This window comes from Rhinolophus sinicus, chromosome 6 (genome assembly GCF_057876585.1).
Source record: "Rhinolophus sinicus isolate RSI-liver-muscle chromosome 6, RSI-T2T, whole genome shotgun sequence".
In the NCBI taxonomy this organism is placed as follows: domain Eukaryota; kingdom Metazoa; phylum Chordata; class Mammalia; order Chiroptera; family Rhinolophidae; genus Rhinolophus; species Rhinolophus sinicus.
Genome location: NC_142506.1, coordinates 41,317,217 through 41,330,292, shown reverse-complemented (window position 1 = coordinate 41,330,292; position 13,076 = coordinate 41,317,217). Strand labels below are relative to the sequence as shown.

At 68.7% G+C, this 13,076-nt stretch overlaps 6 pseudogenes; all 6 read right to left on the bottom strand.

Annotated features, from left to right (window-relative positions):
- Positions 1-1,853: 1,853 nt before the first annotated feature.
- On the bottom strand, positions 1,854-1,973 carry LOC148758006 (5S ribosomal RNA; annotated as a pseudogene).
- Positions 1,974-3,328: 1,355 nt separating this feature from the next.
- Positions 3,329-3,448, bottom strand: LOC148758005 (5S ribosomal RNA; annotated as a pseudogene).
- Positions 3,449-5,483: 2,035 nt separating this feature from the next.
- LOC148758004 (5S ribosomal RNA) lies at positions 5,484-5,603 on the bottom strand (annotated as a pseudogene).
- Positions 5,604-6,932: 1,329 nt separating this feature from the next.
- On the bottom strand, positions 6,933-7,052 carry LOC148758003 (5S ribosomal RNA; annotated as a pseudogene).
- Positions 7,053-9,087: 2,035 nt separating this feature from the next.
- LOC148758002 (5S ribosomal RNA) lies at positions 9,088-9,207 on the bottom strand (annotated as a pseudogene).
- A 2,035-nt stretch (positions 9,208-11,242) lies between these two features.
- On the bottom strand, positions 11,243-11,362 carry LOC148758001 (5S ribosomal RNA; annotated as a pseudogene).
- Between the last annotated feature and the right edge of the window lie 1,714 nt (positions 11,363-13,076).

Below are 13,076 nucleotides of genomic sequence, written 5' to 3'. Positions count from 1 at the left end.
TCGCGCCCCCCCAGTGGCTCCACGGGCCTCGGTCACTTCCCTGACTGTGACAGATATCTGGGCGCCCGGGCATCCTGGGACTCCCCAGGCCCCGAACGGCTTTTACCCCGGGCCCCTACCCCAACCCCTCTCATCCCCCATCCCAGCCCCACAACCGCACAGCCCCCCTTGCTGCTGGACTGCCCCCACCTCTCAGGGCCACCGAGGGGGGCGCAGGGTCCTCTCAGTCCCCTCCGGCCCTAGGGACGTGCAACCCAGGCCCTGGCCCTGGCCGGCCCCACCCACTGGCCCAAAGCCAGGGAGAGCCACCCGCGCCACCAGGGTGCAGGAGCTCCGGTCTGCAGCCACCCTTCGTCACAAGCCTTCAGTCTGGGCCCTCGCCCCTCGTCAGCACCCGGAGTCCCGCCCGACCTCCGGTCCCTTCAGTGGCTACACGTCACGTCTCCTGACCCGGGGAGGTGAGAGAGGCCAGAGACGGAGCAAGAGAGTGGCGGAGAGAGACAGACGGGGACTGGGGACAGACTCCCAGAGAGCAGTTTGAGGCTCTGGGCCTCGCGTGGAGGGGTGCTGCGTGGGGGCTGCATGGTCATCAGCTGTGACCGCTTGGCCATCAGCTGTTGCCAGTTGGCCATGGGCCCCCGGAGGTGCTGCGTTGGCCAAGCTAGGAAGCGCGGGTGGTGGACTGCAAATTGCAGAGGGGCGCGGATTGCAGTGGGCCGGCTTGGTGGGTCGACGGTCGGTGTGTCGGTGGGTTGGCAGAGAAACGGCCGACCGGTTGGGGATCGGGCGGCTCCGGCCTGCCGTGTCTCCAAGCCAGCCACCCGTGAGAAATGGTGCTCTCAGCCCCCTATCCGTGGCTCCGTTGGTGTTCCTTCTTGGCCTCACCATATCCTGCGTTCTTGTGCGGGGACGGGGACTAGAGTCCCCGCAGGACAGGGACCGACAGACAGAACGGGAGGAGGCGTAAGAGGGAGCGAGATGGAAATATACACGTATATGTACACGTATGTATCCCGACATACAGAGAGACATGGACAGAGACAGAAAAAGGGGGCTGGCTCGCGGGAGAGAGCTCCTGAGCGAGAGGCAGAGCCCAACAGGCACGTCACAGAGCCAGAGAGACGTGGGGGGGCCGGGGGGGAGGGACGCACAGGCGGGCACATGGACTGGGACAGACTCGCTGAGGCTGTGTTGAAGTGGCAGCCTCTCCACCGGAGTGTGGTCGTGCCCGGGGCTGGGCTCCACTACAGAGGCAGTGCCCGGGTATTGGCAGTCACCCTTGAAGGCCCCGGGCCAGGCCGGAGGGCCAGTGGGCTCCGAGCCCCGCCCAGGGACCCCCCCCAAGGGAGGAGAGTGGCAGCCCACAGGCACCCTGGTTGTGAGGGTTGTGTGCCTGCGTGCCTGCACTTCCCCTTGTGGTGGTCTCTCCTGGAGTCCAAGGGCGTGCGGTGTGTTTGGGTGCTGCTCCCTCTGTCCCCTGGTTTGACCCGGCACTTTGTGCCCTGTGTGTTGGGGCCACCACGAACGGCGGGAAGGGAGGGCTCCTGGCTCTTGTGGGCGATGGGAGGGGGCGTGCGGGGGTGTGGGTAGAGGTGCCTGCCGGCGGAGACACAGGCTTGGATAACTGCTGCAGGCTGACGGCCTGCCTCAGCGAAGAGGACTAAGAAGAGGGTGTGGGGTGGAGCCCTGGCCGACGGGCCTGGTGTGCGGCCGGGGCTGCCAGCTTGTAGTGCCGGGTGGCTGACCGGCCTCTGGCCAGGGGGACCTTCGGCTGGCTGGGCGGCTTCAGAGGGGCAAGGGGCGGCAGGGGTTCGGAGGGAGCCACGCCGGGGCGGCGGCGCAAAAGGAGAGGCAAGCAAAAGCCTACAGGTATTCCCAGGCGGTCTCCCATCCAAGTACTAACCAGGCCCCTCCCTGCTTAGCTCCCGAATTCAGAGGAGATCGGGCGCGTTCAGGGTGGTATAGCCGTCGACGCTGGGACCTGGCTCCCCGCGCCCCAAGAGCCTGCTCCCGGACTGCCTCGTGAGCGCGCGCCATGCAGATGCTCCGCTCTGGTGGCGAACATCGACCCGCTGGCCGGCTCCGCCGTCACCGCGTCCCCGTCCAGTCCGGCTCCCCGCCTCCTCCGAATGCCCCTGGCGTGGGCGGCGGGCCACTCCTGGCCCGCAGCGAGGCCACTTCGCGCCACCGGAGGTTCCATGGGACACTGCCATTTCCCTGATGGTGCCAGAAATCGTGGAACTCTGGCATCCTGGGATTCCCCAGGACCCAGACCGGCATACACCCCGCCCCCCTTCCGCCACCAGGTTTACCCCCAACCGCACCCCCAAGACTGGTGGAGGCCTGCACCAGCAGGCAGCCCTGGGCCTGGGAGTTGTGGGAGAACCCCGCGGCGGCGGCGGCGGCGGCGGCGGCGGCGTCCGCGGCGGCGTCCGCGGCGGAGGCAGGGGAGGGTGGCGATGTAGGCAATGGCAACCGCGTGGATGGCTCCAGGGCGGCGATGGCGGCGGCGACAATGGGGGCTTTGACGGTGGGCACTGGGGAGCGGGGAGCGCTGGCGGCGGCGGCGGTGGCGGGAGAGGGCGTGAGGGCGGTGGTGGCGCGGAGGCCGGGAGAGCAGAGGCGGGAGATTGAGGGAGTACGGCAAGGCCGGCGGCTGGGGTGGGGGCGGGGGAGAGGGCGGTGCTGGAGGCGGGGATGGGGAGAGGGGTGATGGCGGCGGCGGCAGCGGGGAGAGCAGAGGAGGCTGAATGAGGGAGTATGGCGTTGGCGGCGGCGGGGTCGCGGACGGGGGCGAGTGCAGCGCTGGCGGAGGGGGTGGGGAGCGTGGTGATGGCGGCGGCGGCGGCGGCGGCGGCGGCGCAGAAGCGGGGGCTGATCATGAGCAGCGCTGGCGGCGGCGGCGGCGAGGGAGGGTTGCGAGGTCGGCAATGGCGTCGGCGGCGGCGTTGTGTCGGCGGGGGCAGGAGGGAGGGCAGCGCTGGCGGGGGGTGTGGGAAACGCGGTGATGGCGGGGGCTTTGGTGGTGGCGGCGGGGGCCAGGGCAGCGCTGGTGGCGGCGGCGGCGGCGGCGGCGGTGGCGACCGCCGCTGGGCCAAGGGATCCGGATGACGGCCTGCGGGACCGAAGAGGACGAAGAAGAGTGTGTGGGGGGGGGAGCACTGGCCGACGGGCCTGGTGTGCCGCCGGGGCTGCCAGCTTGTAGTGCCGGGTGGCTGACCGGCCTCTGGCCAGGGGGACCTTCGGCTGGCTGGGCGGCTGCAGAGGGGCAAGGGGCGGCAGGGGTTCGGAGGGAGCCACGCCGGGGCGGCGATGCAAAAGGAGAGGCGAGCAAAAGCCTACAGGTGTTCCCAGGTGGTCTCCCACCCAAGTACTAACCAGGCCCGACCCTGCTTAGCTTCCGAGTTCAGACGAGATCTGGCGCGTTCAGGGCGGTATGGCCTTAGGCGCTGGACCCGGCTCCCGGCGCTCCAAGAGCCTGCTCCCGACCTGCCTCCTGAGCGCGCGCCATGCTGCTGGGCCGCTCGGGTGGCGAGCATGTCTGCCTGAGCGCCTCCCGCCCGCTCCCCGCCTCCTCCGGACGCCGCTGGTGTGGGCGACGGGCTACTCCTGGCACACAGCGAGGCCCCTTCGCGCCCCCCCAGTGGCTCCACGGGCCTCGGTCACTTCCCTGACTGTGACAGATATCTGGGCGCCCGGGCATCCTGGGACTCCCCAGGCCCCGAACGGCTTTTACCCCGGGCCCCTACCCCAACCCCTCTCATCCCCCATCCCAGCCCCACAACCGCACAGCCCCCCTTGCTGCTGGACTGCCCCCACCTCTCAGGGCCACCGAGGGGGGCGCAGGGTCCTCTCAGTCCCCTCCGGCCCTAGGGACGTGCAACCCAGGCCCTGGCCCTGGCCGGCCCCACCCACTGGCCCAAAGCCAGGGAGAGCCACCCGCGCCACCAGGGTGCAGGAGCTCCGGTCTGCAGCCACCCTTCGTCACAAGCCTTCAGTCTGGGCCCTCGCCCCTCGTCAGCACCCGGAGTCCCGCCCGACCTCCGGTCCCTTCAGTGGCTACACGTCACGTCTCCTGACCCGGGGAGGTGAGAGAGGCCAGAGACGGAGCAAGAGAGTGGCGGAGAGAGACAGACGGGGACTGGGGACAGACTCCCAGAGAGCAGTTTGAGGCTCTGGGCCTCGCGTGGAGGGGTGCTGCGTGGGGGCTGCATGGTCATCAGCTGTGACCGCTTGGCCATCAGCTGTTGCCAGTTGGCCATGGGCCCCCGGAGGTGCTGCGTTGGCCAAGCTAGGAAGCGCGGGTGGTGGACTGCAAATTGCAGAGGGGCGCGGATTGCAGTGGGCCGGCTTGGTGGGTCGACGGTCGGTGTGTCGGTGGGTTGGCAGAGAAACGGCCGACCGGTTGGGGATCGGGCGGCTCCGGCCTGCCGTGTCTCCAAGCCAGCCGCCCGTGAGAAATGGTGCTCTCAGCCCCCTATCCGTGGCTCCGTTGGTGTTCCTTCTTGGCCTCACCATATCCTGCGTTCTTGTGCGGGGACGGGGACTAGAGTCCCCGCAGGACAGGGACCGACAGACAGAACGGGAGGAGGCGTAAGAGGGAGCGAGATGGAAATATACACGTATATGTACACGTATGTATCCCGACATACAGAGAGACATGGACAGAGACAGAAAAAGGGGGCTGGCTCGCGGGAGAGAGCTCCTGAGCGAGAGGCAGAGCCCAACAGGCACGTCACAGAGCCAGAGAGACGTGGGGGGGCCGGGGGGGAGGGACGCACAGGCGGGCACATGGACTGGGACAGACTCGCTGAGGCTGTGTTGAAGTGGCAGCCTCTCCACCGGAGTGTGGTCGTGCCCGGGGCTGGGCTCCACTACAGAGGCAGTGCCCGGGTATTGGCAGTCACCCTTGAAGGCCCCGGGCCAGGCCGGAGGGCCAGTGGGCTCCGAGCCCCGCCCAGGGACCCCCCCCAAGGGAGGAGAGTGGCAGCCCACAGGCACCCTGGTTGTGAGGGTTGTGTGCCTGCGTGCCTGCACTTCCCCTTGTGGTGGTCTCTCCTGGAGTCCAAGGGCGTGCGGTGTGTTTGGGTGCTGCTCCCTCTGTCCCCTGGTTTGACCCGGCTCTTTGTGCCCTGTGTGTTGGGGCCACCACGAACGGCGGGAAGGGAGGGCTCCTGGCTCTTGTGGGCGATGGGAGGGGGCGTGCGGGGGTGTGGGTAGAGGTGCCTGCCGGCGGAGACACAGGCTTGGATAACTGCTGCAGGCTGACGGCCTGCCTCAGCGAAGAGGACTAAGAAGAGGGTGTGGGGTGGAGCCCTGGCCGACGGGCCTGGTGTGCGGCCGGGGCTGCCAGCTTGTAGTGCCGGGTGGCTGACCGGCCTCTGGCCAGGGGGACCTTCGGCTGGCTGGGCGGCTTCAGAGGGGCAAGGGGCGGCAGGGGTTCGGAGGGAGCCACGCCGGGGCGGCGGCGCAAAAGGAGAGGCAAGCAAAAGCCTACAGGTATTCCCAGGCGGTCTCCCATCCAAGTACTAACCAGGCCCCTCCCTGCTTAGCTCCCGAATTCAGAGGAGATCGGGCGCGTTCAGGGTGGTATAGCCGTCGACGCTGGGACCTGGCTCCCCGCGCCCCAAGAGCCTGCTCCCGGACTGCCTCGTGAGCGCGCGCCATGCAGATGCTCCGCTCTGGTGGCGAACATCGACCCGCTGGCCGGCTCCGCCGTCACCGCGTCCCCGTCCAGTCCGGCTCCCCGCCTCCTCCGAATGCCCCTGGCGTGGGCGGCGGGCCACTCCTGGCCCGCAGCGAGGCCACTTCGCGCCACCGGAGGTTCCATGGGACACTGCCATTTCCCTGATGGTGCCAGAAGTCGTGGAACTCTGGCATCCTGGGATTCCCCAGGACCCAGACCGGCATACACCCCGCCCCCCTACCGCCACCAGGTTTACCCCCAACCGCACCCCCAAGACTGGTGGAGGCCTGCACCAGCAGGCAGCCCTGGGCCTGGGAGTTGTGGGAGAACCCCGCGGCGGCGGCGGCGGCGGCGGCGGCGGCGGCGTCCGCGGCGGAGGCAGGGGAGGGTGGCGATGTAGGCAATGGCAACCGCGTGGATGGCTCCAGGGCGGCGATGGCGGCGGCGACAATGGGGGCTTTGACGGTGGGCACTGGGGAGCGGGGAGCGCTGGCGGCGGCGGCGGTGGCGGGAGAGGGCGTGAGGGCGGTGCTGGCGCGGAGGCCGGGAGAGCAGAGGCCGGAGATTGAGGTAGTACGGCAAGGCCGGCGGCTGGGGTGGGGGCGGGGGAGAGGGCGGTGCTGGAGGCGGGGATGGGGAGAGGGGTGATGGCGGCGGCGGCAGCGGGGAGAGCAGAGGAGGCTGAATGAGGGAGTATGGCGTTGGCGGCGGCGGGGTCGCGGACTGGGGCGAGTGCAGCGCTGGCGGAGGGGGTGGGGAGCGTGGTGATGGCGGCGGCGGCGGCGGCGGCGCAGAAGCGGGGGCTGATCATGAGCAGCGCTGGCGGCGGCGGCGGCGAGGGAGGGTTGCGAGGTCGGCAATGGCGTCGGCGGCGGCGTTGTGTCGGCGGGGGCAGGGGGGAGGGCAGCGCTGGTGGGGGGTGTGGGAAACGCGGTGATGGCGGGGGCTTTGGTGGTGGCGGCGGGGGCCAGGGCAGCGCTGGTGGCGGCGGCGGCGGTGGCGACCGCCGCTGGGCCAAGGGATCCGGATGACGGCCTGCGGGACCGAAGAGGACGAAGAAGAGGGTGTGGGGGGGAGCACTGGCCGACGGGCCTGGTGTGCCGCCGGGGCTGCCAGCTTGTAGTGCCGGGTGGCTGACCGGCCTCTGGCCAGGGGGACCTTCGGCTGGCTGGGCGGCTGCAGAGGGGCAAGGGGCGGCAGGGGTTCGGAGGGAGCCACGCCGGGGCGGCGATGCAAAAGGAGAGGCGAGCAAAAGCCTACAGGTGTTCCCAGGTGGTCTCCCACCCAAGTACTAACCAGGCCCGACCCTGCTTAGCTTCCGAGTTCAGACGAGATCTGGCGCGTTCAGGGCGGTATGGCCTTAGGCGCTGGACCCGGCTCCCGGCGCTCCAAGAGCCTGCTCCCGACCTGCCTCCTGAGCGCGCGCCATGCTGCTGGGCCGCTCGGGTGGCGAGCATGTCTGCCTGAGCGCCTCCCGCCCGCTCCCCGCCTCCTCCGGACGCCGCTGGTGTGGGCGACGGGCTACTCCTGGCACACAGCGAGGCCCCTTCGCGCCCCCCCAGTGGCTCCACGGGCCTCGGTCACTTCCCTGACTGTGACAGATATCTGGGCGCCCGGGCATCCTGGGACTCCCCAGGCCCCGAACGGCTTTTACCCCGGGCCCCTACCCCAACCCCTCTCATCCCCCATCCCAGCCCCACAACCGCACAGCCCCCCTTGCTGCTGGACTGCCCCCACCTCTCAGGGCCACCGAGGGGGGCGCAGGGTCCTCTCAGTCCCCTCCGGCCCTAGGGACGTGCAACCCAGGCCCTGGCCCTGGCCGGCCCCACCCACTGGCCCAAAGCCAGGGAGAGCCACCCGCGCCACCAGGGTGCAGGAGCTCCGGTCTGCAGCCACCCTTCGTCACAAGCCTTCAGTCTGGGCCCTCGCCCCTCGTCAGCACCCGGAGTCCCGCCCGACCTCCGGTCCCTTCAGTGGCTACACGTCACGTCTCCTGACCCGGGGAGGTGAGAGAGGCCAGAGACGGAGCAAGAGAGTGGCGGAGAGAGACAGACGGGGACTGGGGACAGACTCCCAGAGAGCAGTTTGAGGCTCTGGGCCTCGCGTGGAGGGGTGCTGCGTGGGGGCTGCATGGTCATCAGCTGTGACCGCTTGGCCATCAGCTGTTGCCAGTTGGCCATGGGCCCCCGGAGGTGCTGCGTTGGCCAAGCTAGGAAGCGCGGGTGGTGGACTGCAAATTGCAGAGGGGCGCGGATTGCAGTGGGCCGGCTTGGTGGGTCGACGGTCGGTGTGTCGGTGGGTTGGCAGAGAAACGGCCGACCGGTTGGGGATCGGGCGGCTCCGGCCTGCCGTGTCTCCAAGCCAGCCGCCCGTGAGAAATGGTGCTCTCAGCCCCCTATCCGTGGCTCCGTTGGTGTTCCTTCTTGGCCTCACCATATCCTGCGTTCTTGTGCGGGGACGGGGACTAGAGTCCCCGCAGGACAGGGACCGACAGACAGAACGGGAGGAGGCGTAAGAGGGAGCGAGATGGAAATATACACGTATATGTACACGTATGTATCCCGACATACAGAGAGACATGGACAGAGACAGAAAAAGGGGGCTGGCTCGCGGGAGAGAGCTCCTGAGCGAGAGGCAGAGCCCAACAGGCACGTCACAGAGCCAGAGAGACGTGGGGGGGCCGGGGGGGAGGGACGCACAGGCGGGCACATGGACTGGGACAGACTCGCTGAGGCTGTGTTGAAGTGGCAGCCTCTCCACCGGAGTGTGGTCGTGCCCGGGGCTGGGCTCCACTACAGAGGCAGTGCCCGGGTATTGGCAGTCACCCTTGAAGGCCCCGGGCCAGGCCGGAGGGCCAGTGGGCTCCGAGCCCCGCCCAGGGACCCCCCCCAAGGGAGGAGAGTGGCAGCCCACAGGCACCCTGGTTGTGAGGGTTGTGTGCCTGCGTGCCTGCACTTCCCCTTGTGGTGGTCTCTCCTGGAGTCCAAGGGCGTGCGGTGTGTTTGGGTGCTGCTCCCTCTGTCCCCTGGTTTGACCCGGCTCTTTGTGCCCTGTGTGTTGGGGCCACCACGAACGGCGGGAAGGGAGGGCTCCTGGCTCTTGTGGGCCATGGGAGGGGGCGTGCGGGGGTGTGGGTAGAGGTGCCTGCCGGCGGAGACACAGGCTTGGATAACTGCTGCAGGCTGACGGCCTGCCTCAGCGAAGAGGACTAAGAAGAGGGTGTGGGGTGGAGCCCTGGCCGACGGGCCTGGTGTGCGGCCGGGGCTGCCAGCTTGTAGTGCCGGGTGGCTGACCGGCCTCTGGCCAGGGGGACCTTCGGCTGGCTGGGCGGCTGCAGAGGGGCAAGGGGCGGCAGGGGTTTGGAGGGAGCCACGCCGGGGCGGCGATGCAAAAGGAGAGGCGAGCAAAAGCCTACAGGTGTTCCCAGGTGGTCTCCCACCCAAGTACTAACCAGGCCCGACCCTGCTTAGCTTCCGAGTTCAGACGAGATCTGGCGCGTTCAGGGCGGTATGGCCTTAGGCGCTGGACCCGGCTCCCGGCGCTCCAAGAGCCTGCTCCCGACCTGCCTCCTGAGCGCGCGCCATGCTGCTGGGCCGCTCGGGTGGCGAGCATGTCTGCCTGAGCGCCTCCCGCCCGCTCCCCGCCTCCTCCGGACGCCGCTGGTGTGGGCGACGGGCTACTCCTGGCACACAGCGAGGCCCCTTCGCGCCCCCCCAGTGGCTCCACGGGCCTCGGTCACTTCCCTGACTGTGACAGATATCTGGGCGCCCGGGCATCCTGGGACTCCCCAGGCCCCGAACGGCTTTTACCCCGGGCCCCTACCCCAACCCCTCTCATCCCCCATCCCAGCCCCACAACCGCACAGCCCCCCTTGCTGCTGGACTGCCCCCACCTCTCAGGGCCACCGAGGGGGGCGCAGGGTCCTCTCAGTCCCCTCCGGCCCTAGGGACGTGCAACCCAGGCCCTGGCCCTGGCCGGCCCCACCCACTGGCCCAAAGCCAGGGAGAGCCACCCGCGCCACCAGGGTGCAGGAGCTCCGGTCTGCAGCCACCCTTCGTCACAAGCCTTCAGTCTGGGCCCTCGCCCCTCGTCAGCACCCGGAGTCCCGCCCGACCTCCGGTCCCTTCAGTGGCTACACGTCACGTCTCCTGACCCGGGGAGGTGAGAGAGGCCAGAGACGGAGCAAGAGAGTGGCGGAGAGAGACAGACGGGGACTGGGGACAGACTCCCAGAGAGCAGTTTGAGGCTCTGGGCCTCGCGTGGAGGGGTGCTGCGTGGGGGCTGCATGGTCATCAGCTGTGACCGCTTGGCCATCAGCTGTTGCCAGTTGGCCATGGGCCCCCGGAGGTGCTGCGTTGGCCAAGCTAGGAAGCGCGGGTGGTGGACTGCAAATTGCAGAGGGGCGCGGATTGCAGTGGGCCGGCTTGGTGGGTCGACGGTCGGTGTGTCGGTGGGTTGGCAGAGAAACGGCCGACCGGTTGGGGATCGGGCGGCTCCGGCCTGCCGTGTCTCCAAGCCAGCCACCCGTGAGAAATGGTGCTCTCAGCCCCCTATCCGTGGCTCCGTTGGTGTTCCTTCTTGGCCTCACCATATCCTGCGTTCTTGTGCGGGGACGGGGACTAGAGTCCCCGCAGGACAGGGACCGACAGACAGAACGGGAGGAGGCGTAAGAGGGAGCGAGATGGAAATATACACGTATATGTACACGTATGTATCCCGACATACAGAGAGACATGGACAGAGACAGAAAAAGGGGGCTGGCTCGCGGGAGAGAGCTCCTGAGCGAGAGGCAGAGCCCAACAGGCACGTCACAGAGCCAGAGAGACGTGGGGGGGCCGGGGGGGAGGGACGCACAGGCGGGCACATGGACTGGGACAGACTCGCTGAGGCTGTGTTGAAGTGGCAGCCTCTCCACCGGAGTGTGGTCGTGCCCGGGGCTGGGCTCCACTACAGAGGCAGTGCCCGGGTATTGGCAGTCACCCTTGAAGGCCCCGGGCCAGGCCGGAGGGCCAGTGGGCTCCGAGCCCCGCCCAGGGACCCCCCCCAAGGGAGGAGAGTGGCAGCCCACAGGCACCCTGGTTGTGAGGGTTGTGTGCCTGCGTGCCTGCACTTCCCCTTGTGGTGGTCTCTCCTGGAGTCCAAGGGCGTGCGGTGTGTTTGGGTGCTGCTCCCTCTGTCCCCTGGTTTGACCCGGCTCTTTGTGCCCTGTGTGTTGGGGCCACCACGAACGGCGGGAAGGGAGGGCTCCTGGCTCTTGTGGGCCATGGGAGGGGGCGTGCGGGGGTGTGGGTAGAGGTGCCTGCCGGCGGAGACACAGGCTTGGATAACTGCTGCAGGCTGACGGCCTGCCTCAGCGAAGAGGACTAAGAAGAGGGTGTGGGGTGGAGCCCTGGCCGACGGGCCTGGTGTGCGGCCGGGGCTGCCAGCTTGTAGTGCCGGGTGGCTGACCGGCCTCTGGCCAGGGGGACCTTCGGCTGGCTGGGCGGCTGCAGAGGGGCAAGGGGCGGCAGGGGTTTGGAGGGAGCCACGCCGGGGCGGCGATGCAAAAGGAGAGGCGAGCAAAAGCCTACAGGTGTTCCCAGGTGGTCTCCCACCCAAGTACTAACCAGGCCCGACCCTGCTTAGCTTCCGAGTTCAGACGAGATCTGGCGCGTTCAGGGCGGTATGGCCTTAGGCGCTGGACCCGGCTCCCGGCGCTCCAAGAGCCTGCTCCCGACCTGCCTCCTGAGCGCGCGCCATGCTGCTGGGCCGCTCGGGTGGCGAGCATGTCTGCCTGAGCGCCTCCCGCCCGCTCCCCGCCTCCTCCGGACGCCGCTGGTGTGGGCGACGGGCTACTCCTGGCACACAGCGAGGCCCCTTCGCGCCCCCCCAGTGGCTCCACGGGCCTCGGTCACTTCCCTGACTGTGACAGATATCTGGGCGCCCGGGCATCCTGGGACTCCCCAGGCCCCGAACGGCTTTTACCCCGGGCCCCTACCCCAACCCCTCTCATCCCCCATCCCAGCCCCACAACCGCACAGCCCCCCTTGCTGCTGGACTGCCCCCACCTCTCAGGGCCACCGAGGGGGGCGCAGGGTCCTCTCAGTCCCCTCCGGCCCTAGGGACGTGCAACCCAGGCCCTGGCCCTGGCCGGCCCCACCCACTGGCCCAAAGCCAGGGAGAGCCACCCGCGCCACCAGGGTGCAGGAGCTCCGGTCTGCAGCCACCCTTCGTCACAAGCCTTCAGTCTGGGCCCTCGCCCCTCGTCAGCACCCGGAGTCCCGCCCGACCTCCGGTCCCTTCAGTGGCTACACGTCACGTCTCCTGACCCGGGGAGGTGAGAGAGGCCAGAGACGGAGCAAGAGAGTGGCGGAGAGAGACAGACGGGGACTGGGGACAGACTCCCAGAGAGCAGTTTGAGGCTCTGGGCCTCGCGTGGAGGGGTGCTGCGTGGGGGCTGCATGGTCATCAGCTGTGACCGCTTGGCCATCAGCTGTTGCCAGTTGGCCATGGGCCCCCGGAGGTGCTGCGTTGGCCAAGCTAGGAAGCGCGGGTGGTGGACTGCAAATTGCAGAGGGGCGCGGATTGCAGTGGGCCGGCTTGGTGGGTCGACGGTCGGTGTGTCGGTGGGTTGGCAGAGAAACGGCCGACCGGTTGGGGATCGGGCGGCTCCGGCCTGCCGTGTCTCCAAGCCAGCCACCCGTGAGAAATGGTGCTCTCAGCCCCCTATCCGTGGCTCCGTTGGTGTTCCTTCTTGGCCTCACCATATCCTGCGTTCTTGTGCGGGGACGGGGACTAGAGTCCCCGCAGGACAGGGACCGACAGACAGAACGGGAGGAGGCGTAAGAGGGAGCGAGATGGAAATATACACGTATATGTACACGTATGTATCCCGACATACAGAGAGACATGGACAGAGACAGAAAAAGGGGGCTGGCTCGCGGGAGAGAGCTCCTGAGCGAGAGGCAGAGCCCAACAGGCACGTCACAGAGCCAGAGAGACGTGGGGGGGCCGGGGGGGAGGGACGCACAGGCGGGCACATGGACTGGGACAGACTCGCTGAGGCTGTGTTGAAGTGGCAGCCTCTCCACCGGAGTGTGGTCGTGCCCGGGGCTGGGCTCCACTACAGAGGCAGTGCCCGGGTATTGGCAGTCACCCTTGAAGGCCCCGGGCCAGGCCGGAGGGCCAGTGGGCTCCGAGCCCCGCCCAGGGACCCCCCCCAAGGGAGGAGAGTGGCAGCCCACAGGCACCCTGGTTGTGAGGGTTGTGTGCCTGCGTGCCTGCACTTCCCCTTGTGGTGGTCTCTCCTGGAGTCCAAGGGCGTGCGGTGTGTTTGGGTGCTGCTCCCTCTGTCCCCTGGTTTGACCCGGCACTTTGTGCCCTGTGTGTTGGGGCCACCACGAACGGCGGG